The sequence below is a fragment of the Miscanthus floridulus genome, chromosome 2 (genome assembly GCF_019320115.1).
Source record: "Miscanthus floridulus cultivar M001 chromosome 2, ASM1932011v1, whole genome shotgun sequence".
In the NCBI taxonomy this organism is placed as follows: Eukaryota; Viridiplantae; Streptophyta; class Magnoliopsida; order Poales; family Poaceae; genus Miscanthus; species Miscanthus floridulus.
This window is the reverse complement of record NC_089581.1, coordinates 156,184,189-156,203,626: the sequence shown is the minus strand read 5'-3', so window position 1 is coordinate 156,203,626 and position 19,438 is coordinate 156,184,189. Positions and strand designations below refer to the sequence as shown.

The window sequence follows — 19,438 nt, the reverse complement described above, 5'->3', positions numbered from 1 at the left end:
GGAGCTCCTGGAACCTTTCAAGGTGCCATGAACACTACTTTGCACCCTTGTCTTAGAAAGTTTGCACTGGTCTTTTTCGATGACATTTTGATATACAGTAAGAGTTTGGTGGAGCATCTCCAACATATAAGAATTGTTTTTCAGTTGCTTACTAAGGATCAGTGGCACCTAAAGTTATCTAAATGTGTATTTGCTCAGACATCTATTTCCTATCTAGGGACACATCATCAGTGGTGCAGGTGTGGGCATAGACCCTTCTAAGCTGACAGCTATTGCAAATTGGCCGACTCCTTCTTCTGTCAAGGAACTTCGATCATTTCTGGGACTAGCTAGATATTATTGCCGGTTTGTACGCCACTTTGGTATTATCTCCAAGCCATTGACTGCATTACTGAGGAAACACTCCTTGTTTGTGTGGACTCTAGATCATGCTGTTGCCTTTCAGATATTGAAAGAAGCTCTTTGTCAGTCACCAGTTTTGTCTTTGCCTGACTTCTCCAAACCGTTTGCTATTAAAACTGATGCATCTGAGGCTGGTATTGGTGCTGTCTTAATGCAGGAAGACCATCCAATTGCATTTATGAGCAAGGCATTAGGGCCAAAGTCTCGAGGACTCTCTACTTATGAGAAAGAGTTCATGGCCATCTTATTGGCAGTACAAGCCTGGCGACCTTATTTGCAATTTCAAGAATTTGTGATTCTCACCGATCAGAAGAGTCTAACTCAGCTGTCTGACCAACGTTTGCACACTTATTGGCAACAACGTGTATTCTCCAAGCTCCTTGGACTTCAATACCGCATTGTTTACCGTCCTGGCTCTGATGGCGGATGCTCTATCACGGCACCCAGCTCCAATGGCGTCATGTGCGGCAGTATCTACTTTTGTCCCATTGTGGATATCAGCCGCAGTGGCTAGTTATGCTCAGGATCCCTTGGCTCAGTCTATGATTGCTCAATTGGCTTTGGATCCGGCCATAGTGCCCAATTTCACCCTCCAGTCTGGGGTCCTTCGCTATCAATCCTGCATTTGGGTTGGCCATGATGTCTCTCTGCAGCAGCGTCTGTTGTCTGAATTCCATGCCAGTGCCTGGGGTGGCCATTCTGGTGCACCTGTGACATTTCATCGTCTCAAGCAATGTTTCGCATGGAAAGGAATGAAGATAGCTGTTCATCAGTTTGTATGAGCCTGCTCGGTCTGTCAGCAATCCAAGCCCGACCGCTCCAAGCTGCCTGGTCTTCTCCAACTGCTCCCGGTGCTTAACACGGCCTAGCAAGTGATTTCGCTTAATTTCATTGAAGGTTTACCTCTATCTGCTTCCTTCAACTGCATTATGGTTGTGGTGGATCTCTTAACTAAATACAGCCACTTCATTCCACTGAAACACCCATTCACGGCTGCTGGTGTGGCGTAGAGTTTCTTTAGTACTATTTATCGTCTGCACGGCTTGCCTCAGTCACTGGTGTCAGATCGTGATAGGATCTTCACTAGTCACTTTTGGTCTGAATTGTTTAAATTGGCTGATGTTAAGCTCTATCATAGCTCAGCCTATCATCCACAGTCCGACGGGCAGACTGAATGAGTCAACCAGTGCCTCGAGACATATTTACGTTGCTTTGTTCATGCTTGTCCTAGAAAATGGAGTTCTTGGCTTACTGCTGCTGAGTTTTGGTACAACACCTGCACCCACTCTGCTACTGGACGAACTCCATTTGAAGCATTATATGGTTACTCGCCTCGCTTGCTTCCTGTTGCTCTAGGCTCCACAGCTAATGAAGAGGTTATTCAGTGGGTTTCTGGTCGTGACTGGATGGACCAGCTCCTTCAACATCATCTCAATCGAGCCAAGCAGCGTATGAAGAAGCATGCTGATCTTCACTGCTCAGAACGATCGTTCGAAGTGGATGAGCTGGTGTACTTGAAGCTCCAACCATATGTGCAGTCTTCTCTTGCTCCACGTGCTCATCAGAAGTTGGCCTTTTGTTTCTTCGACCCCTTCCGTATCTTAGCCCGTGTTGGGTCTGTGGCTTATAAGTTGGAGTTACCTGCTCATTCATTGCTTCATCCGGTTTCCATGTTTCTCAACTCAAGAAGGCCGTGGGTGCATCTCATCAGGTGGTACCTACTCTCCCAACTGATTTTGCACTACATCTTTCTCTAGAGAAGATATTGCAGACTCGCTCGGTGGTTCGCGATGATGTTCGTGTGTCTCAAGTGCTGGTTAAATGGAACAACTTGCCATTGGAACTCACCACTTGGGAGGATTATGAGGCCCTTCGCCAGGAGTTTCCAAGATCCACTGCTTGGGGGCAAGCAGCAACCAAAGGAAGGGGGAATGTCAGTACTCAGCTACCGAGTGCTACCTCAGAAGAGCCTACGAGCAAGACGGGCCAGGATATCTTGAAGCTACGGGCCGACAAGCCAAGGCCCAGGAAGGTGAACCCAAAATACACCAGAAGGGATTGGGCCGTCCGATTTCCACCTACGTGCGTAAAGAGGCATGTCCTCTATATTGGTATAAAGGGGAAGAGAACTCCAGGAAGGAGGCTATCGCTATTGTAACAGAATTAAAACTCGAGCTAATCATTCATCTGCCTATACTATTCTTCCTCCTCCTCTGTATCTGCCTACTCCTCTGTTACCCCAACTGCTACCTCTCACAGAACTCTACCCTTTTCTCGAGGCCCGACAACCGAATAAAGCGAAGGCCCGGGACATGAGGGATGCAAGTGTCGAAGCAGCGGCGAAGTCACGGGTGTGGGGAATCCTTTGTTTCGGTGCCGAGCTGCATCGCCGGTGGAGGACCGCGCCGTCTCACTTTGTTATCAGTTTTCTCCTCTTCGGCTCTTCCTCCATTTGAAGATTTGCGAGAGCTTTTGGGTCGATGCCCGAATCAACCCGCAATCGTTTGACGACATCGCTTCCTCGCCCCGCCAGACCCTATGGTTAGCAGTTCTCTCGCTATGGCCGCGTCACAGATAAGGGCGGCGGCGGCTCATGGGCGCTTGGTGCTACAGCAAGGGCGGACACCAGCGGGCTATGGCCCGAGGGCGACGCTGCAGACAAAGGGCGGGGACCGGCACCTTCGCGATGCTCCAGGAAGATATATCCATGTCTTGGCATGCTCGGTTCTCCATGTGGCCTCGCTTTTGGGCGGCGCCCATGCTAGTGTTGCGTGGTGGTGGCTGCATCCGGCTAGCCCGGGGGCCACGCCGCCTCGCTGGTGGGTGGTGCTTGCGCTGCTACTCGCACCCGAGAACGTTCCCGAGGTTTTGGGTTGACAAAGAAGCGGGCAGAGACCCAAAATGATCCAAATCGGACAGATAACGTCTTGAGTTGTTGAGATCGAACGGTTAACAGGTTAGAGGGTGACATGGCGCTATCGGGTGCCCGAGCTTGGACCCGGGATTTGAAAGTTAAATATTCCTAAGTTCCTAGTATCATATATGTAAGGAAGCTTCTAATAAGTTTTGTAGATGAAGGATGTTTTACTTAAAAAAAGTTAACAAGATGGCACATAGAGTTATTACAAAAGATAGAAAAGAGAGAAAAACAAAGATGGCACATAGAGTCATTACATACAAAAGAGAAGAATATAGGATGAAACAAAAAAGATGTAAGGGTTCGACCTCCAACTCTGGTGATGTAGGAGCAATGTATCGGATCTGGGAGGAGCCCTAAATATGTAGCTCCTAAATATGTAGCTCCAATGGCTCTTTATATTCCAATTGTTTTCAGACTGTTAGGGGTGGTCAGAGGGCCAGCCCACCTAACCCCTCATAGTACGTAAACGGGTCCTTAAGGTGTTAGGCCCGATACGACATAGCTGCGGCTAGTATGAACAATACCCGCGGTATTGTACAAGTGCCCTTGCCAAGGAAGGGATAAAGATTAGGAAAGAGATCATTCCCTGAATTGTAGGGATTAGTTTCTTAAGGGGTCAACTCCTCTCGTCTATATAAGGATGTTATTGTATCTCCTTTCAATCAAGCAATGACGAAGAATTAATCCAATTCCCCAAATTATTCTAGTCTCCTTCACGTCGACTTTGCCCGAGCATCTTCATGTCAATGGTTATCCCCAAATGATCTAAGGATCATAACACAGACAAAGTTAGAACCATTTTTTTTCATATGCTATGGTATCTACAGTGCTACAAAAGCCTTAGGAGCCGTAGCCAGAGCCATCAAAAGCGGCACCAAAAGGGTCCTAAGCAACATAGGATAACATTCAATATACATCTCAAAATCAACTACCAAACTATGTTCTAACTGCGAAGAAATAATTTAACACAGTTTGCTTATATTCTCTTGTACCATGAAGTGAGATGGTCAAAACCTCAAAACACCATCTGCCTATGAAAGACGGTGATGAACATTGCGTATAAAGCAGAACACATGTCTCCGAAGCCCAGTGTCGTGGCTTCGATTCCGCGGCAGTAGTCGGGTTATTCGACATGGGCCGATGCCCAAGCATCTTCTGTCACTCACTACTACATTCAGACATATCATAAGCGGTTCGTAAAACCCATCACAAATGCTTTTTGGTCTCGACAGTGAGTTGTCATTGGTGATGACATTCTCATCACAGTCGGTTCGTATTACCAACCGGCGGTGATTTGAATTTTTAAAAATAAAAATCCCCAAAACGGGCCAAAAAATAGCAAAACAAATTTGTTTCAAAGACCTATCACAAGTCACACGTTTTTTTCACGTAAAAATCCACGTGTTACATGGTGCTAGGATTCGAACCTAAGCCCTTTGTCCTCGTGCGTAGCTCCTCTAACCACTCCATCCCTGAGTCACTTGTATTTATATAGCATATCAATTCCACTAGTATTCATTGTTCAAGATTTAAAATGAATATTTAGGACCCTAACGGCTTCAGATGAAAAAGTCATAAACTACAAATTTGTTATCCTAATCGAGATCTACAACTTTGATTTTAGTTGTTTCGCCATTAGAGGCCATTTGACAAATTTGAATTTTAAAACTTCAGCCCGACATTTGGTACCTCAAATGATTTCAAATGAAAAAATCATCAACTACAAAGTTGTTGTTCTCATCGAGATCTACAACTTTGGTTTTTGGTCGATTTTCCATCCAAGGTTATTTGAAAATTTTGGTTTTTTAAAACTTTAAAACTTCAGATACAAATTTGAGACTATCAATTATTTCTAATAAAATAGTTGTCAACTACAAAGTTGTATATCTCATCGTGATCTACAACTTTGGTTGTGGTCGCTTGTACAATTTGAAAAAAAAATTGAATTTTAAAATTTGAGCGCTTCAAACAAAATTATGGTACCGTAAATGGTTTCAAATGAAAAAGTCATCAACTACAAAGTTATCGATCTCGTCGAGATCTACAACTTGGATATAAAGTTTATTTTTATCTAACTTTATTTGAAAAAGTTATGAATGTTATTATGCTGCAGCATGGTTATCACCGCCGGTTCATATGGCAAGGCGACAGTGATGAGGAGCACACAATCACCACTGGTTAGTGGTTTAAACCGACTGTGATGATGGACTATCACCGTCGGTTGGTAAGATGAAGCGGCGGTAATAGTTATTAACCCAGACGTTCTTATGAATTGGGCGGTGATACTCTCATCACCAATGGTTTACAAACGGTTTTAATGATATCGGTGGTGATAGAGACGTCGGTGACAGATCAAGTAGTGCTGGAGTTGACTGTCGACACGCTGTATGTTGCCATTGTGCCTCTGCCTTTCCCGGGTTCGCCTTCTCGTGGCTTCCTTCCTACGCTAGCACTTCGCCTACATGTAGATGGAGTCCGCCAGCGCGCCTTCAATAGTTGGCAATTTGAATGTGGCCACCAATACTGTGAGTACTCAGCCTTTGTGTTTTTTAATCAAACTTAAGATGCAAACACAAATACTCGTCTAAGCATATGGATGAACATACATGCTATTACTTGTACATATTTAAAAATGTACTTCTTGCTCATGTATCTACTACTTGTAGAAGTAATAAATTTAGCCTGACTTGATGGTCAGGACAAACGTGGCTGCAAGATGCAATTCTTTCGTACCTGATAGAGGATGTTAATTTAATCGACCTCACATATAGCGTAGGGTAGTGATTAGTAGATACATACCGTGTAGGGCATTTGGCATTGTCGTAGATTTGCCTGCTTGATGATGACGATGCATGTCGGAGATTGGCGGCGGCTTCAACGACGATGTTGACGTAGATCTTGTCGTGCTGATAACGTGTTGTAAAACATGTCGCAGCAGTTACGACCTTTCCCTCTCCGTCTCTCATGGTCAACACAGTAGATGAAAGTATAACATATAGACATAAGAGATAGGAAGACTATTCGATTTCTCTAAATATTGATGATTACAATATAGAGATCCCACGTGTGTGTGTCTTGATTTCTCCGAAGGCCTACGTGTTCGGTAAGAGCCCATATATAAACAGACTAGAATTAGGATTTCTCATTTTCCTTTCCTTCTAGGGCAGAGTCCGTATGTTTTACAACAGTTTTGTGCCTATTGAACAGGCAAGGAGCCGTAATTTTAGCACCAACATGGACATACAATACATCTAGTCTTGAATAGTGAAAAACTTAGCAACACATCTTCATAATATGGATGGCCTGGTCCATCAATCAGGTCCTAGGAAGCAGCTGGATGTGGTAGCCTTGTGGAAACACAATCTCTGAGATGCGTAGCACATCGCCTCCTTCGACTTCCCTCCATCTGGTCATTATGAAAGAAAGAAATTAAGAAACCAAATCTGTCTTATGTAAGGCACATACAAATAATATGATGTAACACAGGTGGTTGGACACCCAAGAAATACATGTATATATACCTATAATTGGTCACAAGGTGTGGAGGAAAAGTGCGATCAGGACTTTGCTGAACTCTGCCCCAACGCAGAGCCTTATGCCGCCCCCAAATGGCATGAAATTCCTCAGTAGAGTGCTCTTGTTGTCCTCCTGCATTTCCTCTGGGTTCATGGTCCATTCTTGGATGAATAAACTTGAATTGCTCAATTGTAGGCAAACAAATACTAGCGTTTGTGTTTAATACTAGGGTAGTGTGTCCAAAATCAGGTATCTTGGCATATTTTGAAACCCAAATTAAGATCCTCAATTTTTTTTATAAACCAAAAGAAGCCGCAAGTTTAATTTTTTAGTTTTCTTATTATGTAGTCGTTTTTTTTTTGCATTACAGTCACATGTCGCTTAAATTAGGGGAGGAAATGGCAAATCAATGTGTTCGGTCCTGACGACTGGCCTGCCACCTCCATGGGTTGAAGGTGAGTGGATCTTCAAATAATCTAGGGTTCAGATGAACTGCCATTGGGCTGATCATGACCAGCCAACCAGCAGGAATTGTATAGCCTGCATCAAGAAAATTAATTGAAGTCGTTAGTGTAGTCAGTCAGTAGATGAAAACTTGTTTGCCTGGGCTGGAATATGGGATGATGTTGTCTTCGGTATGAGTATGAATGCAGTACGGTTAGTGAATTGATCTGTATTAAGCTTTATCGAATATGATCTGTATTAAGCTTTATTGAAAGGCCAGTTTGCACCTCAAATAATCCTAGAGTTAACAGCCAAATTCTTCTGCATGCTTGCCGTATACTTTAGCATAAGGAATATACTTACCGTTCACTTGGACATCCTTGAGAGACTTTCTGAAAATCCCAGGAGCCACGTTACCCACTCGAGTTATCTCATTCATAACCTTCATCAAGTCAAACAATCCAATCAGTTTGAAGAGCTAAAGAGGATCTATGAAGGGTTCATTTAAACATTACGGTGCTGTTTGGTTCGCTCGTTTTACAGCGGGACCTGTTCACAGCGTTAACTACTTCCATTACTTTTTGTTTGTTTAATATGGGATGTAACCCGATGCCACGGTACCAGATGCCGCGCCTTCAGAAACCTGTTCCCCTCGATTTTAGGCGGTAAAGGATCCTAGTAATGATTTGAATGCCCGTCTGCCCAACCAAACAGAATAAGTAATCATCCATTCCATTCCCATTACCCAGGTCCATCCATTGCCTTTACATTACAGTTGTTATTTGTGAACCAAACGGCACCTGCGTTCAAGGCTTAAAGTGAAAGAAACCATTATAGGTCATGTTTCTGGAAATGAGACCACCGGTAGATTTTCTTACATTCACCGGAAAGAAATTTACGCTCGGAGTTCCCTCAAAAAAAAATTACGCTCGTAGTACCACAGAAATGGCAAAAAAAATCTGAGCAACGAGCACGCCGTCATTATGCATTTTAGCTATTTATAGCATCAAATCACCTGAGCAGTAAACGTCATGGACTTGTACTCATCCCATGTGATTGAAGAATTCACGCCCTCTCGTTTCTTCAATATTGTCTCGTGCTCTTCCTGCAAAAGTACGACGATGTTTTCATTATGCACTCGCTTAAAATTAAACCAGAGTGCTTCGAGCCTTCGGCAGAGAACTAGATTATAAAAATATAAATTTAAGTAGAAAATCAATTTTTTTTTATTTTTGAAACGAAATAAAAATTTGATTGTCTCCAACGGAGCAAGAGTATAGGAATTCAAGCACATGGGATAATTTGCAATTATGATGAGATTATATACTGAAAAACAAGCTAACCGTGAGTGCTTCGACAACTTTGGAGTTGTCAATAAGGAACTTCATGGCAACAGTGAGGGTCGAAGCAATAGTGGCAAAGCTGGCAAATAGGAGTGCTGCGATTGCGTCAATTGCAAACTTCTCAGTCGCCACTGTTTTTTTCACTTTGCAGATCGTCAACAACTATGTCAAGAAGGTCCCCATGTCGTTTCTCGGGGGCACTTAGCCTTTCCTTCAGAAGTTCTTTGAGAACACTCTGCACCTTTTTCCTTCCCTACATAAGCATAAATGACATATACAGGAAGCTGAAAGCGATGAAAAATGATTCTGTACGTAGTCATCTGGAAATAGAACTGTGGAAAGATAAATTTGGATCGAAATTTGTGACCCATAATCAGTTATGTTAGAGTGTATGTGGTATATACTGCTGTGTTAGTTATGCTAAGACTTATTAAATACTCCTATATGTAAGCCAACATAATTCAAGGTCAACTATGCATTTTTACTACTACAAATTAGTTCTGAATGAAATTACCTCAAATCACGAAAGAGCGAAAATGGGGTCCCCTAACATGATTCTGAAGACAAGTTATTTCATAACTTATTTTCCAATTGAAACAATTCTTATGCACTTGTGCAACCAGGCAAATTGCTTCTTTTATTAAAATAAAATGCACAGTGAACTGTGCCCTCTATCAATGGCAGGGCTGGACAAAAAGCTCGTTGGGCTGGACAAAAAGCTCATTGAGCTGCCTCGTGACTCGTTTGCAAATTGCTCCTGTTACACTTATTTATCTTTTAAAATTAAAATTGGCTTATTCTGAATGAAATTTAAATTTGGTTCAGCTTGTTAAGACCAATTTAAAGTTGGGTCTCAAACAGGAGAACATGATAAACAAGAATACATCAATTTCGAAGAAAGCTAAAAAAAGTGATATTGGCTTGTTATCCAGCCTGCACCCCCCCCCACCCCACCCCACCCCACACACACACCCCTAAAAGGATATACTAAATTTATGTAGCTAGAAACCTCACAGTCGCATCATTTGTTAAAGATAAATATAGTTTGAATTATACATATATACCTGCATGCATTGGTAGAATGTAGTCCCAGGAACATACAATGGGAAGGCGATTAGTCCCTGGAAAAATTATTCATAATTCTTCCGCAATTCTCTAGCCCTTGCAACGTCAAAACCGATCAGCTTCTTTGCCGTCATGTCAAAGATCAACTGAATGCAAGAACCATTAGCTCATATGTGGAGTACCACATAAGATTTGTTTTTTCTTCTTGTTGAACAAATTAAATTGCAGAAGCATTAGCTCAACCAAAGTTAATTGCTTGCTTAGTTATTTTCAACACTCAAAATCTAAATAGCAACCTATTTAAACATTCTTTCGAAAGTAGCCTACTACTTACAACTGTTTTTTTTAATAACAAGTAACCTGAGCACGAAGCGGTAGTCGTCTCATTCGATATGAGCGGCGACCGACCGAGGTTCGAAGGGCTCGAGGCCGCCTCGCGTCAAACAGAGTCAGGGAAGAAAAATGTAGATGAGCCCCAGTAGCCTTGCCCGACACCGCTCAGAAGCAGACAGGGACATCTAGACCTTTCTCATTCGATCCTAACCTCGAGCCAAGCCCACAGAATCTCAATCGAGGAGAGGCCACCTGAGTCGCTCTTCGGAGTGACACGGGCATCTACCGGGAGGCGAGTTAAGGAGCAGTGGAATGCCATATGAGGGCTATGCTGACCCCGTCAGCGAATGATGGACCCATATTCCACTCGGACATGCCCGTTAGCGAGCTCACCAAGCGCGACACTCGAGCCATCAGGCAAGTGTCGTTAGCTCAGCCCCTCCAGTTGTGAAGACAACGGACAGGGTGACGCATGAAACACGGCCGACCCCCACCAAGCCCCACGGGGCTCGAGGGCTCGAGCCACCCGACCCAAACTCGGGAATCCACCTGACCAGGGTTCGAAGGCCGGCCCATGAAGGGCCCAAGGCCACCTCGCGTCGAACAGAGCCAGGGGAGAAAACGCAGATGAGCCCCAGTGGCCTTTACCCTACCCGCTTAGAAGCGAACAGGGTCATCTCGACCTTCTCGTTTGATTCTTACCTCGAGCCGAGCCCACAGAATCTCCATCGAGGGAAGGCCAGTGGGCCACCTGAGTCATTTTCTGAAGTGACACGGGCATCTGCCGAGAGGCGAGTTAAGGAGCAGTGGAATGCCACGTGAGGGCTATGCCGACCCCATCACGAACTACGGACCCGAATTCCACTTGAACATGCCTGATAGCAAGCTCACCGAGTGTGTCACTTGAGCCATCGAGGCAAGTGACGTTAGCTCAACGCCTCCGGTTGTGGAAACCACGGACGGGGCGACGATCACAAATACGAGCCGACCCTTGGCCGGACCCCTGCTATGCGCGGGGGCTCGAGGAAAGTTGGACTCACAAGGAGACCGAACGCACGGTCGTAGAACGATGGCTCAGATCCTAGGGAGGGGGTACGCACGAAAACAAGAGACGATTTCTCCTACTAGTTTCGCTATCCTCTTCTCGATCTTTAGTGACACCCGACCCCAGCAACGGCAAGGGGTCGGGTCTCACTCGGGGGCTAATAAGGGTATACATACACCCTTTCTGAAATAGTCGCCGTGTCCAACACCCTTCCTCACGTTAAACCTAGTAGCAAGGTCTGTGGAAACAAACAACTGAGCAAGGCTAGTTAGACTGCGAGAAACCTATACCCCAGCGGCTACGGCACTCTTGCTTACCAGCGTGATCAGAGTTTCCCTCCTATGCCTCGAGCTCTACGGTCTTAACAAACGGAAGGGTCGGAACGCAAGAACCCCCTTTTCACACATAAAAAGGGAGGAAAAACAAATCCGTTCGCACCAAAACAAAAGAACAGACTTGGTCAAACGAAATAAAATAACAAGTTTGTTTAAATGATACACAAGGGTCAGCACTTGTCCGTTGATTGCAAAAATGATCGACCAACCTATTGAACTAACTAACCCATCCGGGGGAGAACTATGCCTTCGATCCTGTTCGCCAGGTCCTACGAAAGGGGAGCCACCGCCACTTCCATCTCCTCCAGCTCATGGACTTCATAGCCAGGCACGAAGTCGTGGCTCATCATCTCTAGATCGATGCTGTCCCCATAGTGAGAACGAGCAATCGCAAATGATTGATTGACCCAAGCACGAAGGGCGTCCCTCTTGAGCTGGCGCACCTACGCCGTGATCTCGATGGCACGGGCCATGAGCGAATTGGTCCTCTCCGACCGCACCACCACAAGGTCATCGCAGACCACTCTGAGGGTGGTGCTCAGGATACTGAGCTCATCACTCTCCGCCTAAAGATTCCTCCTCGCCTCGACGAGGTCCACGGCTAGCCCGGTGGAAACGCTTTCGGCCTCCAGCTTCTGGGCCATCGCGCTACCAAGATCGGCCTGGAGGGAGCTGACCTTCTGCTATGCGTCGTCGTGCTTCAGGTAGGCCTGGTCACGCTCCTTGCAAGCCGCGCCACATTTTGAGAGGAGCCTCTCCATGGTTTGGAGTAGTTCATCTCGCTCCTTGCGTAGCCGAGTGATCGCCGTGGTGTCTAGGCTCGCCCCCTTCTCCAAGGCCATGAGCTTCTCCTAGGCCCCCAGCTTCAGCTCCCTTTCCTTCTCAACCTCAGCCAGAAGGTGGAGGATCCGCTAGCAGGTCTCGGCATCCTTCTGGAGCAGCTCGTCTTGCTCCTTCCTGACCCAGGCGGTCTCCTCGTTGTCCCTCTGTGACCTCACCGATAGGGCCTCAAATGCCTTCTTGGCCTCGACAGCGTCCTGACAGGCCTTGGCCACCCACGACCAAAGATTGCCTGCTTCCTTGGTGAGGGGAGTCAACTCGGCCACCCTCTGCTAGGTGACAAAAAGCTGAGTGGTCACCTCCCCGCGTAGCCATTCCTCCTCGACAAGGCGGTCCTAGGTTTCATTCTATTCATGAAGGAACCGAGACTTCCCCCGGCTATGAGCGATGAGGGACTGAAGGGAGATGATGGTCAGGATACAAAAATATATAGAGAAAGAAAAGGGCGAGAGGCAAGATAAGGCAAATACCTGCCCGGATGGAACGACAACATCATGCAAGGCACCCTAGCATGGTCCAGGCTTCCTGCATGAATGTGATCCCCACGTCAAGGCTCTCCTGCTCCATGCTCTCGATGACATCATCAAGGGTGAAGAGCGTTGACGCTAAATCCTACGGACTCATCCACCGGAGCAGGGGCTCACCCCGTGCGGGCGAGTCGCTGCCTACCAACGTCAGTGCTAGGGACAGCTCCCTGCCAACTCCAAGCGCCGCCGACCCTTCTCGCCGTGACATCCCCGTAGGGACACTCCCTCCACCGATGAAAGGGGTCAACAGTATAGATACCGACCCTTCTCCCAGCACCACGATGTCTAGGGACCCCTCGGTCGCCTCCCCCTTCGTCCGACCCATGCCAGGCGCCGTCGCTTGGGCCACCGATGGCACAGGTCGCGCCGGTGCCTCAGGCGTCGCCATGGTTGCGTCTGGCTGTGGCCCACCTGTCACTGCCACCTCCACATGCATCGGCGGGGCCCCGACCGGCTGCGTCACACCCACCATGGTTGGCGCCATGAGCATGGTCGGTAGCCCCATCCGCCCCATCATCGGCAGCGGTATCGCTACCATCGCTGGCTACTCTACGACCTCCAAAGGCGCCCCTTGAGCCCCTGTGTCTGCCCATCCCGCCGATGGCACGGGCATCACCGTGGACAGTGCCTGTCCGGTCGGAGACATAGTCGCACTGGCGTCGCTCCTGCTCAAAACAGGCGCGGCGCCAGCCGACGGTTGCCGCCTCGCCTGAAGGGCGATGTTTTTCTTTGGCGCCAGCGCCAAAGGATTCTGCTGCCTACCGACGCTACAAGTGACCAAAGACATAAGTCACGATGAAATCTGACCAAAACGGGGAAAAACAGAGGAGCTGATAACTCACCTCTGCGCTATCAGGCGACAGATACGTTTGGAGGGTGAACCCCCTGACCTCTGCTCTGCCTCATCGGGGCGAGGCTGTTTTGAGCTGCCCCCTGCTCCTAGACAGAGGGGCTCGCTCCCCTTGACTCTTGGTGTCGGGGACCTAATACCGAGGTACCCCAGAAGGTGGAACCAATAACCATCAAACGATAAAAACTTCTGGACGGATAAGGGCACCGTAGCATCCCTTGCTCGAATGATAGGAGTTTGGTTCCACCTCTCTCGACGCCTTTGAGGTAGCTCTGCCTCGCCCGAGGGCTCAGGGCTAGTCTCTGTCTCGCCCGACGCCTTTGGGGCGGGCACGGTCTCGCCCGAGGGCTCAGGGCTAGTCTCCGTCTCGCCCGATGCCTATGGGGCAGGCTCGGTCTCGCCCGAGGGCTGAGGGATAGACTCTGCCTCGCCCGACCCCGGAGGGGCGGGGTCGGTCTCGCCGAAGAGATAGGGATTGGCCTCCGTTTCACCCGACGGCCAGGAACGAGCCTCGCCCTGCTCGATATCTAAAGACTGGTTTCATCTTACCTGACAACTTCTCCCCATTCCCTCATGATGATGGGTACAGGACAAGACAAGATGTTCGGGTCAACCATGGCTCCAAGGACCATACCCTGCGCCCTAGCAGGAAAAGTATTGCTAGGGAACGACGGGATAGGTACTTTAGACCCTTCTGGGTGCCGCAGAGCCTGAAAGGTGTTATAGGTGCATGCTCCTCGCCCTATAGAGTTGTAGGCACCGCCTTCAGCTCTGGGACACGGAACTCGATGAAGATATACGACAACTGCTACGCTCCAAAAAAGGATTTGCTATCTCCACGGACGATGGATATTCCGTCACCACGCTATGGACCCAAGGGAGCGACGCCCACTTCCCGACCCCTCAGGTCCACCAAGACAGAAGACCTTGGCCACGGTGCTACTCCAGACCCCGACCCCACGTCCCTCTGACGAAGACTCATAGGAACCAGAAGGCGTGTGGAGCAAGGCTGGGGGAGGCTCATAAGTCAAAACCACTGTACTGCGGCCCATACCCTGCGTAGGGTAGCATTCTGTAACCAACCTGACATTCTACAGAGACATCGACAGTATTGTAGGCGCTTATCTTCCTTTGCACTCATTAGAATGAAGAACCAGGCAGGGTAGACGTGAGCCACAAGACTAAGTAGAGTACGCATCCTAAAGCCCTCACCCTTGTAAAGCCAGCCCCTTCATCTATAAAAGGGGATGCGCTTCCTCCATAAAAGGGACAGACTTTTGACCGAACAATAAAAGACACACACACAGTCAAGCTGCTATCAAGCTCTTGACCTCCTTTCAACCCTTCCATCAGAGACTTGGGACCAGTCCCTCTCTTGATTGTTTGTACCCCCTACTACGAACCGTTCATGGTGCTAATAACATGAGCAGCAACAAACTGGACGTAGGGACATTTGGCCCAAACCAGTATAAATCTTGTGTCCTTTAGTGCACCATCCGAGCCTAACGCGCATTACTATAAATTTACTTGCCGGTGCTTGTACGAAACACCGACACTTGGGGCACGACGACAGAGCCACCCGCCTCCGCCGACATCTCAGGCACGGTAGCAGTGCCGCCTACCCCTGTTGACTCCTAAGGGAGGCCAACGGTACATCCCACCTTCGCTGGCTCCCTGGATGTACCCTCCCCTCTGTGGAATGGGAAGGGTCCCGACTCCTACAAGGATGAACCGATACTTGTCAGCGCATCCTCATTCTCCAAGATGTCCCACTCAACATCGTCGGCTACCTCATCATCGCTGCCATCATCATCATCATCGCTGTCGGTGTCCTCCCCTCGTTCCCATGCCTACAGCTTTCACTGCCTCTTCCTCTTCTTGTCCTCCTTCGCCTTCCTTAGCCGCTCGCCCTTGGCGCGATTTGTCACCCTCACGGATGAATCCCTCAGCAACGGCGTTGAGTGATCCATGAAGATGAGGTCCCTCGGCTGGTCCCGCCCCTCTCAAAGTTAGTATCAAGAGGTCAGGAAATTGATTGAAGAGAAGACAGGAGAAGGGGAAACTTATGAAGACAACGTGGCCTGGTTCCGGCCGCATCGGAGGATGTCCTAGCACCAGGAAAACAAAATCGAGGGGGCACCCGCATCATCCCATGAGGGCTCCATGGCCTCCTTGATGTGTTGCATGATCTTAGATTTGGGGAGCGCCCCCTCGGCGAGCTCCGTTCCATCGAACGACGCCTTGGGCACCATCGCGTATAGCGAGAGCGCACATGTCATCAACGGTGCCACCCTCCTTGCGTGGTAGGCCCCAATAATGCCCGAACCCTTTAGGTTGTTCTTTCTTGAGGTTGTGGATGGTAGTGATGTGGTCCCGGATCTTCTTCTTGTCCTTCTCTAGGACGCCCCACTTCCTCCATGACTCTAGGACCTCTTCGATCAGGCGCCTGGTGAACTCCAGTAGAGGGGCGGCGGCGTTGTTCTTGTGGTAGAACCACTGTGAGTGCCACCTCTTGTTGGACATCGAGAGCCGCATGGGCGGGTACTCGCCGACCCAATTGTTCTGGAGCTAGATGCCGACGCACCCCATCGGCATATGCAGCTCCTACCTACCGCTCTTCTCCCTCTTCTTCTGGAGGGTGACAACGAAGAAGTACCTCCATAGATCGAAGTGGGGGCTGATCCCTAGGAACCCCTCGCACAGGGCGATGAACGCCACCATGTGCTGGATCTCATTGGGGTTGAGATGTTGCAGCTTGATCTTGTAATAATGCAACAAACCCCAAAGGGACGGACTTTTGACCGAACAATACAAGACACACACTGTGGGGGTTAGACCCCCGGGTACCACAAGATGGTACATGGGCCGCACCATCCGAGGTGGCCTGGCCCGTGAGATCAAGGCGTGCACGGCGCTGCTTGGCGTGCACCGCAAGACATTGTAATAGTACCAAATAGGATACTTTACTTGTAACCTTGTCCCTTTGGAGTATATAAGGAGGGGCAACGGTCCCCTAGAGGACAGATCCAAAGAGATCATACAATATACATCTCAATACAATACACAAAAGACACAGGACGTAGGGTATTACGTCGATCAGACGGCCCGAACCTGTCTAAATCGCTGTCTCTGCGCCTTGTGTCACCATCTGGTTCCTGATTACACGCATCCTACCGATAATCTACCACCATGGGCACCCCCCTCGGTGGACTGCCGACCATATTTCGTCGATAGTGGCGCGCCAGGTAGGGGATCCCCTTTAGGGGATCATGCGCGCTGATCTATGGCGAACCAGATGGGATCTCAAGATCAACATCAACATCATCCATGGCGACCTGGCTTCCGACGACATTGACGCTCGTGCCGGCCCTCATCATCGACTGCTCATCGTGGTCCCACACCTTGTCAGCACATCGACAGCTTGCTGCAGGCCCTGTTTGCCAACACTGTCCACGGCTCTACGATCCGATCTACAGAAGCGTAAAGGCCATGAAGATTTGCATGTATTCATGCACGATGGAAAGATGTGGCCCAACAGATGGCTAGTTCGAATCGGCAAGCACCAACCGGGAACCGACGTGTAGGCTCCAGAAGCCAAACCAATCTGCTCTGGCTCGCTGGGAATTTCACTGAGTTCAACTCCGAATCGTGAGATCGACGAAGCAAAAGGGAAGCCAATCGAGTAGGGCGAATAGCTCGGACACGTATCCGATCATGCCTCTAAAACAAGACGGGAAGGGGAGTATGTACTCAACTCGATTGGAAGCAGGTCTAAAGTCTGTCATCGTCCGACATCGTTTCAACCAGCAAACAAGGAAGAATATACATGCTGTACAGGACCATGCAGGCTAACCAGATTGAAGCAATGCATGCATATGCACGTATGTCATCCATGGAGCAATTCTCCAGCAGCTGATCGGAATCCAACTGCGCTCATCGTCGTTCTGCATTATCATGCATTGATGGCACGCATGTGGTCGGCAAGCCTTAGCTCATTTGTGAGAGCATCAAACTCGATGCCAAAGTGTAATTCGAACAAGCATGAGGATGACCACGCACGCTATGATGATGCATGACGGGGAACAAGGCATACATTGCAAGCTAACGAACAGGCAACGTCGAAGGGGTATAGTGCCTTGACAACAAGTATGCAGAACGTCCACAGCTCATCTATGTCTTCGACCACGTCCTGGCTCCGCCGAGCTTCGACCGCGACCACGTCGACCACGTCTCGAGCAGCTCCGCCGAGCTCCGACCACCTCGACCACAAGACTACGTCGCAATGATGATCGCCGCGAAGAACGGCGCTACGACAATCGCGACCACAGTCATGAAGACAGGTTGAAAAGCTCGAGGACCGGACAACTTCATCGCCAACGACACGTCAAGCCATCTCTCGAACATCGGAACACGCCGACTACTCCCACCGGTCGTCAATAAAGCTAAGTATTATTTTTAATTGAAAATTTCTTCGATCATCGTACACCTCCGCCGACCACCCTTAGGGTGCGCTCCGCGTCGAATTTTCTCCATACATACAATCCAAAACATGTATAAGTTTTTACAACGGTTCGCCGATATGTTTTCCTTCCTGCTTGAGAATCCCAGAGCCGGCACTGTCTCCGGCTCCACCCCACGCGTGCATGAGAGTCCGCCCTCTGCGCTACGGGTAGTCGGCAGTCGCTCCCTGGTAACACTAGCACTCTACGCGCGGCAGCGTTCCGTACCTCGCGCTACGAGATGTTGGTCAGCCCAGGGCTGGCGCATTCTTCAGGACAGGTTAATACATCGCGCTACGCCTCTACATAACAAAAGGGCTAAAAACAGCTAATGTTATTTTTCGAATATTACACCAAGTATAATTCATCGTCAACCGAACACCAAGTGTTTACTTCACCTCCTATAGAGAGGTCAATATATTTCGTACACCATCATGTACTACCGCTCTCCGTGTTTATTTTTCAGGAACACAGTTCGGTCAGCGAGCTCATGCTTCAGGGTTCGCCAAGACCACTACGGTGCTCGAGGACTCTGGCCAGACCACGCTCATGCTTGGGGATTCTGGCCAGACCATGCTCGTGCTCGGGGACTCGCCAGACCACTCCGTGCTCTGGGACTTCTCGCCAGACCACTCCGAGCTCCGACCACGTCGATCACATCTCGAGCAGCTCCGCTGAGCTCCGACCACGTCTCGGGGACTTCGTCGCTCGCTCCTCGACCTGTGCTCGGGGACTGCCTCGACCACGGCTCGGGGACTTCGTCGCTCGCTCCTCGACCTGTGCTCGGGGACTGCCTCGACCACGGCTCGAGGACTTCGTCGCTCGCTCCTCGACCTATGCTCGGGGGCTGCCTCGACCACTCTCCGACCACGGCTCGGGGACTTTGCGTCTCGACTACATGCGACAGGCAACTCGCATACAGTTGGGGATATTCTTTCTCATTTAGACCTTGCTACAAGGCTCATACCTCGCCTTCCAGCAAGCTCGGGGACTACATCGGTACGATGCACCTACCGGTGCATCTTGTATCGCCTGTACGATGGTTGGATTCTCAACTTAACTGGGAATTCTTTTTAGACCCTGGCACCATGTGCCTACGTCACCTACTACCAGGCTCGGGGACTAAGTGGGCACACTTCACCTTGCGGTGAATGTGTTTGTTTTTCGACCTCTACGCCTCTGATGATCAAGGACGCTACGCTTCAGGACGCACTTACATTTCTTTTCAGAAATACAAGTGGGCACACTTCTCAGGACAGAAATCTTTTTCTTTTTTCTTAAGAGCACCATACATTCTTCGGACAACCTACTTCTCCGAT

At 48.8% G+C, this 19,438-nt stretch overlaps 1 pseudogene; it reads right to left on the bottom strand.

Annotated features, from left to right (window-relative positions):
* Positions 1-6,637: 6,637 nt before the first annotated feature.
* On the bottom strand, positions 6,638-16,155 carry LOC136537305 (cytochrome P450 87A3-like; annotated as a pseudogene).
* Positions 16,156-19,438: the final 3,283 nt, after the last annotated feature.